Below are 12,319 nucleotides of genomic sequence, written 5' to 3'. Positions count from 1 at the left end.
TATTATGACTGTAGAATGAAATATGTCTACAGTATGATTGGTTTTAATCATTTAATTAATAGGAGTTTTAGGAATCAAAATTTGTATTTTTTGTTTGCATTTGTAAAAATATTTAGATACCAAATTTCACATGTCTAACTTTTATATTTGTTGTAAGAAGTGTAACTGAAAACAACAAGATATTATGTAAAGAGAAATAAAGATTAAAGTTATATCATGAACATTGGTCATGATTTGTAAAACTCAGAACTGTCAAGTAAATTTAAAAAACAATTCAAAATGTTCAGAATATGTCAAGCCATACTGAGAAAAAATAAGAATGTTGAGAATATGTCGAGAAATTTCAAGACAGTATTCAAATGTCAAGAATATGTCAAGAAATTTTAAGACCATATCCAGAATGTCAAGAATATGTGGAGTAAATTTCATACAAATTTGATATAAATGAGAATTTGTCAAAAAAAATTAAGACACAAGTCATACTTTTGGAGAATTTCGAGTAAACGTTCATGCAAATCAAGACAAAAACTGGTCTTTTCAGACTTTTTGACTTTTGTAGTGACATGAACGATTTAAAGCTGGGAATAAATGACATTGAGACATAGATACCATGACATTACATATAGACAGGGCTAACGCGTATAAGTATATTAAATGGTCATACATAGGTCCCGTAATACTATGATTATATATATTTATCCTCAACACTGTAAGTTATTGCATATGAAGTTCATCTTCATTGTGTAATGCGTTATAAATGTTGTGTAATACAACTTTAAAATGCATTGTATAAATATGTACCTAATTAAATTAATTTTGAATTTGTTATCATTCACTGAAACAGTTCTTTTTACTGGATAATTGCTGTTTGTGAAATTGTTATTTTATTTACTTTTGTCAATTATATTTTCTTACCTTTTTTTTTCGTGTCCATACAATAAGAAGGGATGATTTCAAATGCAACATTTTGAACTCTTGGTTTAAAAGCTTCCTTGTGAGCAGCAACCCTTCTATCAAGGAAATTGTGATGGGAAATACAAGCTGGGAATATTGCATCAATTAGGAGATATATACTCCGTTTGCAGGCGCTGCAGGAATGTTGCTAAGAAATGGAAAGTTCACAATAGAGAAGCTGAAATCTTCTCAATTGTCGTAAGTTTTGTTTTCGACCGACCCTCATTGTAAATTTCTGGATGTAAGTCAAGATGTGAGGTAGACATAACTGTATCAGCTATATCAGTTTCAAAGAGATAGATGCGTTCAACATAGTCATCATTTTTTTAAATAATTAAGTGATCGAAGATCATCTATACAGCGGAAAACAAAGTTCAATGATACCGGTTACTTCTTTTCTTTCTCCCTAATAAGTTCATGTATACAGCCAGCCTCAAATGGATAAAGGATCAAGTCGACAGTAAGAGGGTCACAGTTTGTTCGTATGACAATGCTAACTATTTGTTTAAAAACATGTCCTTCAAACGTACAACGATTAACAGCACACACATATCCTTCAATGCAAAGGCCATACTTGGCCTCAAATATTAAGTCATTTGTTTTAAAATAAAACATATTTAAATTTAAAAAAAAAACCAAAAAAGAAAGTGAAATAGTAATATACACTTTTTAACCAAAATTGGTCATAATTACATTTTGTACATATTACAAAATCTGATGGATTTCAACAAAAGTAAGGACAATAAAACTAAGAGCACATACTTCGGCAAACCTAATATTCAAGTCAGACATGTAAAATGTTATAACAAACATTCTGTACAAAGATCGTTTTATCAATGCATACGCTCTATAATTTCAGTCCTAAAAATAAATAAAACTGACCTGCTACATTGACTTTTCGTAGAAAATAAATTTGTGTGCTACAGGTATTTGTGACATCATGATATGAAGTATTATGCATGAATAAAAAAAAAATGACATATTTCTTATCAATTCGTTGTTCAAGCTATAATTCATATTTTTATATTAAAACAATCTTGTGTGCATAGTCATAGCCTGGTGATGTTTTAAAAAACCAATAGTAAGTTACAACAAGGATATAATCTTCAGGAGGACAACGGAGGAGACGACAACACCTTATGTCAAACTGTGTCTAGTTTGCAAGTTTAAAACTAAACGTTGCAGCTCTCGCTTGACCCTTTTTATGGATAATACAACAACACAGTTACGACAATTCTAGATAATATGACAAAGGACAATGTTCACAAATGGCAAAAATGGCACCTAAAATATCAACTTTATCATAAAGCACCAAAAAGGTCACACTTTGGTTCGTAAATGGGTTTATTTGAAAAGTCTTAATGCTAAATAAATCTTTTCATGAGTGTGCATAATATTCTCCAAAGTAAGCCCATTTCGAACATTTTGTCATAATATGATGATTTTGTACAATTTTCATACCTAAAAATTTAAGAAAAACATTGGCCGCCACCTACGATCCAAAATGTGTTGTAACTAAAAGATTTCAAATTTGATTTAGAATTCATCAAATATAAAAACTTTTTGTATCGTGGATGGCGGCCAAGGTTAATTATGTCAAAAACAAATTCAATAATGGTATTTTTTACCACAATTGACTTTAAAATACGAATAATGTTTATTCAAGGGGTCATAGCTTCATACATTTTTAAGGAAGGTGCAAACAAGTATATTTTTGTCTGAATAGTATTATCACAATGAGCGTCAATTCGGGGTAAATTTACAATCAGAAATTTAAACTGTAAAAATTGTTTTCACAACTTAACAGGTCGTCCAAATGTTTGGATTCATGCGTCACTGGTTGGTATAATAAATCATTGGTCTGATATGTCTAATCAGTTTTTACTATATATCTACATTTTAATAAAATAATTACACATCTAGAGCATTCTACCTAGCAAGTGAAACACCTTCTATAAATTAAACAATACAATGGAGTATGTGAATAAGGAAATGATTTTAACAGCATAACATATTGGTCAAGAAGTATTGATAATATTACTATGTTCATACAGGTTTTGTTCTTATAACGACGATAATCAAATATATCGAATTATGAAACTACCTGATTAGCTTTATCAATACCAGTGAACACCACGAAAACAGGTGGGCATAATTTGTCTTTTGTCTTATCTTCACAAAAACAGTGAATGCTGTCAAACCAGAAGTCAATGTATTCTGAAAAGACAATAAGTTCAATAAATAATATTCAACGCCTTGTTTTGTAATGTCTATTTTGGTATCTTATGCCAAACTTATTTAAAGACAAATTTCGCATTTTATTTAAGAACAAAAATCCGTGTTCAGTCTATATTTGAGTGTGAAAATATTATTCATAACAATGTTGTTTTTTGTACATATTCTTAGTTTGTGAACTAATTTTGTTCTCATGGAGCAGTTTAAGTTATTACAAATACTGACAATTAAGAAAATGCACATATATTTATGACAGTTTTACGAAAAATTCATGTACGGCCGACCTATGAGGAAAATACGGCTTGATCATTATTTGATTGTTAGTGATCTGCATAGTGCAAAAAAGAAATAAGGAATAGGTACATGGATTTTCTTGGAATTTGTGCTCACAACTCTACAATTACCTCGAACAACATGTGCCCACTCAAAAAAATAACAAATATCGTATCAAAATAGAATTTTGTTTGTAATTACACAAAACTTACATTTTTCTGTTGTAAGATACAGATAAAATATACAATGTAGACTGATATTATAAAGACTTTAAATCTGGTTATGGTTTCAGATTTAATCAGATTTTTATAATTTCCTTGATATTTTGTCAACTCTATAACAAAAACATTTTTGCTTGCTATAATATAACTTCTAACACCCCCGTTTAGTACAAAAGGCCTCAGCACTAACTAAAAATTTCATTATAATAATGGGAGCATAAATAGATACAACTCTGTAAATGGTATCAACGATTATTGGAATTTAAGTAGATAGAGGTAGTCCCTATTTATTAACTTGCCCAATTTGTAAAGGGATTTTCACCAAAGATAACAGTAGAACATCACGTCCATATCATTATCATTATAATCAATTTTCTGTGTTTTATAGAAAAGGCGTATGTGGTGTCGAAGTATCAGTGATATTACGAAATGCCTTAAACGTGTTAATACTCTCACTACATAACCATCAACTACATATCATTTGAACTTTTTTGTTATGTAGTGGACATTTATGTTGTGTCCTAGCAGTAGACGTAGGTGACTAAATCAAAATCGGTCGTTGAACACAGTATTAATCGAATTATTAGAAATCATTTAATAATGGTTATCCAGACGTGCATCATCAAATGGTACCAAATATTAAGGTATCAACCTGATTTTTATCAGCATGTAGACAAATTACGTCATTTTTGTAATCTAATTTTTTTTCCAAATTATCTTCCAAATTTATTTAGACTGCATATTTTAGTTATTGTTCATATAAATACTTCATTAGAATAATTAAAATTGAATTTAATTGATTGATAACAGTATTTTCTCAATTTCCTTCTAAAATATGGACGTTTTTAAAAATCACCTATTTGATAGTGTAATGAGATACATACTGCAATGTAATTATGTAGAATACAATTATATCTTTTCCCCTTAAAGGATGTCTAAATCACGGAGGGCAATATATTGTAACGATAATTTTCATCGGACGTTGACAAATATTTTGAGGGGTTAGATTCCACGTTCTACCAGTCCGTATGTACGAAAGCCACCATTTTGAATTCCGTGTTTTATGGTGTGTATAATTTCTCAAAAAATAAACAAGATAGTCACATTGTGAACCTCAAAATCTTCTTTTTTGTCTATATTGAAACCATTCTGAAGCGTACGAAAAGTACAAATACGTATAGTATTCATGTTGACATCCAGAGTATACATATGACGTAACACTGTTAAGATGCTAAAGACGATGCAACAGTTTCGCGGACTTTTTCATTTATGCCATTTTTAAGCCAAAATATTTTATAAATAACATTTATTTTAATATTTGTAATAATTGGCATTACAATGGTCGCTAGGTAAACTCAATTTGCGACAGTAAAATCTACGTTTTACGAAAGACAAGCTTAAAATACATTACAGTTATCTCCTAATTCATACTAATACCAAAGCCAAGCTTCGGGCATCCTATGAACATTATCCTACAATATTTTGTCTTAACAAAGTATAAAAATCGGCGGATATCGTGTCATATCAGCTGTAAGTGTATTATCTTTTTCTCCTTTCATTTTTTTTTCTCATTTCTGACAACTAGTACAGAACGTATTATTTAAATATGTATTGATATAATGAAAAATGATGATAATATATACATACTCATTAGAATATTGATGGGGATAATTAAGATCGGGATTTGTTCCCTCCACAGCATTTATATAAATTTGTATCGCACCTCGAAAACATTAGTGACGTAATGATTGGTCAAACGCCGTCACTTGGTGACCCCAATGGATATCCATGGTGTCAATATAGTTCATAGGGTATCACGACACCAAGCTTACTAATAATTGTGACGTCATCTGTTAATCTAATTATATTTCATTGTTTATATTGAAACATAACTTGGCAGAAAGTAGGCGATTATTTCGCTATACGGCCCACTACTAAACTTCTTCAGATCCTTTAGCCTCATCCCTATGTATTTTACAAATCTTCTTTGGCTCCGTACGAGATTAGTAGTAAACCAAATGACTTATGATAGTAGCCTTTCCCTGTATTGTTTTAAATAAAACTATTTAACCAAACACAGGAAAGATCCGTATGCATTCTTCGCAGCGACATTAAGGTGGTTTTCCCGCAAAACCGAATAAAAAAATAGTGCAGGAGTTATTTCCCCTATCTAGATCAGAATGTGTAATGGCGGGCGACTTTTGACGTTGCAGACACAGTAACAAATGTAGCAATAGGTAAGGTACTCGTATCGCATGAATAATGAAATATATGTCATATGGTGTCTTTTTTCATATTATAAGGTATTTTCAAGAAATGGAAATAATTTGAGTGAAAGTTGTATTTATCAAAAGAAAAATCGCAAGCGGAGTTTAAGCTCCGCCCACCTGTTTACCTTATTTGGAAATTCAATGTAGTTGCGAAGCTTGCAGTTTGCAAGTTGGTTAATTGAAAATAACTGAAGTAGCAGTGCACTTGTCAGTTGAGATTATAACGACCTGGTTGAAGAAACAGATGAGAACAAATGGAAAATTTATTCAATATGGTCCAATGTCAGGACAAAACACGACTTGGGTGTAATTTATCGCTTTCAGGTATTAAAATCTAGAGATATATACAAAAATGCAGAGGGCATGGCTTGTGCACTTAAGAGATCAGATTAACCACTTGATGCAATATTTAATTTTAAACCATGGCCAATATCCATCATTTAATACGAAAGACACCGAACACACAGGGGTTTGTTAATAATATGCCATATGGTCCACAAAAATTATTAACTTTCCTCTTGTGTCAGATAATTAGGAAAATGAAGAAATAAAATTAAAAAAATGTGCTTGGTTGTGCCTTTAACCGCCTTTTTGATAATAATATGCATTAACTGTAATATCAAGGGCAAATACTCCAATTGCATGATGCCATCAGTTATGTAGACATTGTACTATATAGTAAAATATAATTTACATCATGCCATTCGTCAAAAGTAATTAAACTGGCAGGACACGTCAAAAATTGAAAACTTTCAAGTAATTATAATTATTAGGACTAATCCTACCATTGACTCGGTTATAATTTTGCCGGGGCTAATTATTCTTCATCAAAATGGTTTTGTAAAGTTATTTTTTTTTTGTAATTTTAATAAATTTTGGTAGCTAAAAATGACCAGACAAATTTTTAACTGAGTTTATTATTTAAATGTCCCTATATCATATTTAATATTTAAAAAAAAACCTAAAACCCTACCTATCGCCTGATCTTTTTTATGGAACCCTGGCTTTGGCAAACCAAGAGTTTTTTTAATGTGGCCCTACATCAAGAATATGATAGACCCAGAAAGAAGTCTGTTACATGCATATATTTTGAACAATATATACATTGTAACTATTAAGAGGTCATAATTTTTTATTGATTAGATAAAAACTACCAACCCAACGCGCATCGCTTAAGTTGTATTGCATCGTATTTCATTATATTATGACATAGAAAAATACATGCATCCTGGACTCATCAAAATCTTTTGGGACTCACCATTTCTTAAAGTGATGAGTCCATGAAAAAATCCTAGTGAGAACCCTGAAAACCAACTTTGAATTTCGATTAATCATGTTAATCATCCCAACCAATCATATTTTTTTGTTTGGTCTGTAATAGTCCAAATAATTATGATGTCTGGCAAGACGATTTTTATTTCTTATCTTAGAGGCACGAAGGAAGGCGCCCCAGAAAAAAATTTAAAATAGCCTTGCCAGACGTCATAATTATTTGGACTAGGTCTATAATAGCAGTTCATGTTGTTCAGATAATTGTAAGGTCTTACATTAGAAGGCTAGCTATTTCATTTTTCGCTGTAAGGCTCAAAGCTAAATTAAATTGGTTTGAAAGATGTCATAATTTTTTAGACTAAGAATAGACCTATGTGCAAATATAAATAAAGACTGAGAGAGCATTGTCCACACACAATATGATTAAATATAAAACAGATTTTCCTAATCTCTTATGTGGGGGAGGGGGCTGGCTATTGTGAGGAGTGCTCTCAGCACTTCTAGTTAAATCATAAAAATTACATTAAGACGAGCAAAAATTAGCAACATGCATATCCTGGGTTAATTTAATTTGCATTAATATAAACATTACAACGTTTAATCCCGCTGCAAATGTTTGCACTTGTTCTAAGTCAGGAATCTGATATACATGTACAGTAGTTGTCGTTTGTTTATGTAATTTATGAGTGTCTCTCGTTTCTTGTTTTTTATATAGATTAGACTGTTTGTTTTCCTGTGTGAATGGTTTTACACTTGTAATTTTGGGGCCCTATATAGCTTGTTTATTGATGTGAGCCAAGGCTCCGTGTTGAAGGCCATACATTGACCAACATGTATAATGGTTTACTTTTATAAATTGTTATTTGGATGGACATGATAGAGTTGTCTCATTGGCACTCACACCACATCTTCCTACATTGCATTTCTATTGTACATGTTGTATGGCAAAAGTGATTTCTTTATTTTAAAAAATATATGATTCATTATCATGATTATATATGTAACAATGTATACACAGGTTCATACTATTTTGACATATATAGCTCTAATTTTTTCACTACTTGTACATCTTTGGATTTTAAATGTTTGGCTTTGAGTGTTCCTGATGAAGGTAAATCCAGACTCGGCCAGAAAAGTGCTATGGACGCATGAAATTATTGAACGTGTTGTTTTCAATTTTTCATGCTCCTTTATTTAAATAAAAAAGTATATAATTACATTCTCTTTTTTTTAGGTCACCTGACAATAACAGGACTGAGGTTACAGTATGCCATTCATGCTGTGATGAAATATAAAGTAATGGTTTGAATTTGGAGAGCTTCATTACATGTATTATAGACAGGTAAATTGTTTTATCCTGCAATTATCTAACTATTGTACATGTACATGTACAATAGGACGACTCTCCTGAAGGGTCCCAAGTTAAACAGAAATTAAAAACTATATGTCATCATTTAGGCCTTATGGCCTTCAACAATGAGAAAAACACATTCTGCCACATTGACTTCTCTAAAAGGCGCCAAATCATAATATTAACAAACCTGTTGAAGGAGAAAACTAATGGCCTTATTTATGTGAGAAAAAAGTGAATAAACAAACAGCAACAAACGACAAGTGCTCAATTAAATATTACAGACATATACATAGTCAGGGGTACTACTTGTACAAGTTTATTTTATTTACTTGAAGAAGTAAAAAAAATAAAAACATATAAGTAAATAGATAATGTTTGAAATCTACCCTTATTTTTCTCAAAAATTTACTTGTACAAGTAAACATTTCTTCTAAAAAAATCCTCAAGTTTTGAGATGTGAATCATGCCTTTAACGATTTTTGCCAGTTTGGCTCAATTTGTTTTTAATTTTAAGTTCAATGTTTCATCTCATTATATAAATTCATCAAAGAAACTGATTGAGCAAAGATCTTGTATATTTGTACAAGGCCTTAAAAAATTGCTCCTTTGGGACTTGTAAATGAGCAGTGTTGTGAAGACAACAGACAAATGGGATTTTCATTGTCTATGAAATTACACTTAAATGATTGGTAAAGACATCTGCAGAGAGTACACAATTTAAAATTCGATTAGAGCAAAGAAATCGCAAGAATACAAGAAAGAAAAAAGGATGATTTTTTTAATTATACATTTGTACAAGAATAGCAAGTACAATGTAAAACATTCTGAATGTTTACGGGACATAACTATGCCAATTTTTTGTTTACAAAATGTACCTATACAAGTAAATAAGATTCACTTGTATAAGTATCCTACAAATTCCTTTTTTTTCCATTCTTCAAGAATTGCAATACAATAATTAATGTACTTAATATAAATCATGATAATTTCTGAATTAAAAATGAAGTGTCTGTATATATATGTACCAGCAATAATATTTATTTACACAGACATGACAGATACGCCTATTATCATGATAATAATAATATACTGAACTTGCTAGCAAAAATTTCTTGTGGATTACTGATATTGATCATGTTGATATTGAAGTATTCCTTTCATTGTTTACATTTGGAAAAGGAGATACAAAATAATGAAGTTCAACATAATATTTAAATATTTATTACATAGTGCGCCTTATTAAAATGTGTTTGGAAATTTTATTTTTTGTGCAAATGTTGAATGAAGACACTAGTACTACTACTGGTAAAAAATGACGAGAATTATTCTGTTAGCATTTTAACAGTACTTTTTTGAAGAAGTATGTTTGCACTAACTTTTGATTACTTTTCTCATATTGAAAATTTGATATATACATTGTACTTGTATTATATTTGCATTTTCATATTTCAGGGATGAAGAGCTGCAGTCAGACACCAGTTAAAAGTTACTTATAACTCATCATGGCCATTATGGAAGATCTGATTAAAATTTGTTTAGAAAGCTACCAAATATGTCCATGAAAAATATAAAAATGACAGCAATTCTACATAATGCACCGTACTAAGCAGAAGCATTGACTGTTTCAAAACCAAATGAATTGGAATTTAGTGTATTGATGCTGAAAGAGAGAGGAATATTATTAATTGGACACTTTAACTTCTTTTTCATCATTATTGAAGTTGATGTATACCATCTTAAAGAGTTTTTACTTCAGTTAAAAGGAATACCAAATATACATAATAAAGGCAGTTTGGAGATTTGTGAATATTCTTAAAATAGGAGTTTCAAAAAGGATTTCAGTTAAAATATTGTATTTCACGGATGTCAGAAATGTAATTTTATGTCTTTTTCGTGAAATGTTTTTAAAAATCTGCAATATCTAACCAAGACGAGTGAGAGATCTACAGATAGACCTGGGCAAAGTAAAAAAAAATGGTCCGGATTTATTTTTTTTGGTCAAATTTCAGCATTGTTTTAGTCCATTTTCTTTTACAGTATCTTGATACATATACATTTAAGTTAATAAATCCAAAAGGATATAAAAAAGTATAAAGAAACAAAAAAGTTCTGAAACATTATTGACACAAAACACTTGAAAAAAATTAAATCAAGTATACCTTTTGGGAATATGATTTCAAACAAATACTATCAAATATTAATATTTTTTCTGCCCCATTTGATTGCAGAAATCCAAACATGACTTTTAATGCAAAAATTAATAATTTCATCTTTGATTATAATTTTTTTTAATGTTTTTGGCTATTTTTTGTTTTAATTAAAAAATAATTCATCAATAAGTTGATTAAACACCTTCTCCTTATCAAAATTGAAACTTTTTTAAATTCACTGACGAAAAAAAATGATAGATAAATCTTTTAATAAAAAAGATGTATCAAACAGAAAATACATCCAATTTCCCCTGTTTCTGTTGCACTCCTGACATATTGTACACCAAACTAAAATACAGAAACTAGAACAAAATGCTCATGATTTTTTAAAAAAAATTCATCATTGCTGGTTTATAAAGACCTAAATTTGTCATTTAAATGTAATTTCTGTTTTACGTTATGCATCTTATGCACTTCAGACCATATTTAAATTGATTTTTCTGACACAGTCTTATACAATTGAGGGTAAGTTACCAAACTATGAACTATATTCCATTAAATATTCATCAGAATTGTTGTTTGACAGCTTAAAAAGAGATCTGCAATCTTCAAAAATTTTCTGAACTCTTATCTTTTTTTTTAATTATTACCTATAGAAGGTACTTTATTTCCCCTTTCTTGTTGCACTCCTGACATTCAATATATATCATAACAAAATAGTTTATACATCATCAAAACATACCATGATTTCTAGATTAAGTGTTTATATACATTTATGCCTTTCAGATTTGACATTTTATTTTCATTTAAACCATATTTTTTTTAGCTATATCATACATATCACTTATTGTATACATAAATTCAAATCTCATCACATTTCGCTACTATATTTTTTAAATGGCAGTGATTGCAATGTTGAAATGGGCTGAATGTTGTGGCTTGATGTGTAGAATAATCCTGTTAAATATCTTTGGAAAATTTCAAGCATTAGAAAAATTACATTACAAAAGATGCCAAAATTGTCAGGAGTGCAACACTTTTTCTATATACGAGTTTTATTTGAAAGACACAGAAACTTGTAATATGATGATATGTGCCGTACATTCTTATATATATTATAACTAGTATGTCTTAGGGATGATTTCAGCTTAGAATGAAGCTTATACATTGAACTGGTTTGATACAGATGTGTTTTGAAAAAAAGTTGTGCCATGTCAGGAGTGCAACGCAAAAAATAATATTACTGAGGAATAGAATGATTTTTCCTTAAATATGTCACACCTAAAAAGAAACAAAAGTCAATTCTGTATAACAAATATGTTCTTTTAGAATTGCAAAGCAGGACTTATAAATTTATTTATTTAAATATATTTGTCCCAATCAAAAATTCTTGAATGATGGTTTATATAATTTTAGAATTTAGGAAGCTGCTTCTCATAAACTGTGCATTTTTATGAGAAATAACCAAAAAGTTTTATAATGGTTTCATGAAATAGTAATTAATTCATTACAACTGTTATAACAAACAGTTAATTTTGTTGAACTCCTGACAAGAATTTATCACAACAAATTGTTTTGCACATATTCAAT

General features: G+C 29.9%; 1 long non-coding RNA gene across 1 annotated transcript; it reads left to right on the top strand.

Moving 5' to 3' along the window:
* Positions 1 to 5,853: 5,853 nt before the first annotated feature.
* Positions 5,854 to 10,525, top strand: LOC134705258 (uncharacterized). Its single transcript, XR_010105515.1, has 3 exons — positions 5,854 to 5,920; positions 8,460 to 8,567; positions 10,032 to 10,525. It is a non-coding gene; the product is annotated as an uncharacterized LOC134705258 (long non-coding RNA).
* The last annotated feature ends 1,794 nt before the right edge of the window (positions 10,526 to 12,319 follow it).

Source organism: Mytilus trossulus, chromosome 2 (assembly GCF_036588685.1).
Source record: "Mytilus trossulus isolate FHL-02 chromosome 2, PNRI_Mtr1.1.1.hap1, whole genome shotgun sequence".
NCBI lineage: Eukaryota > Metazoa > Mollusca > Bivalvia > Mytilida > Mytilidae > Mytilus > Mytilus trossulus.
The sequence above is the reverse complement of the archived record's forward strand: the minus strand, read 5'-3'. Positions and strand labels throughout refer to the sequence as shown.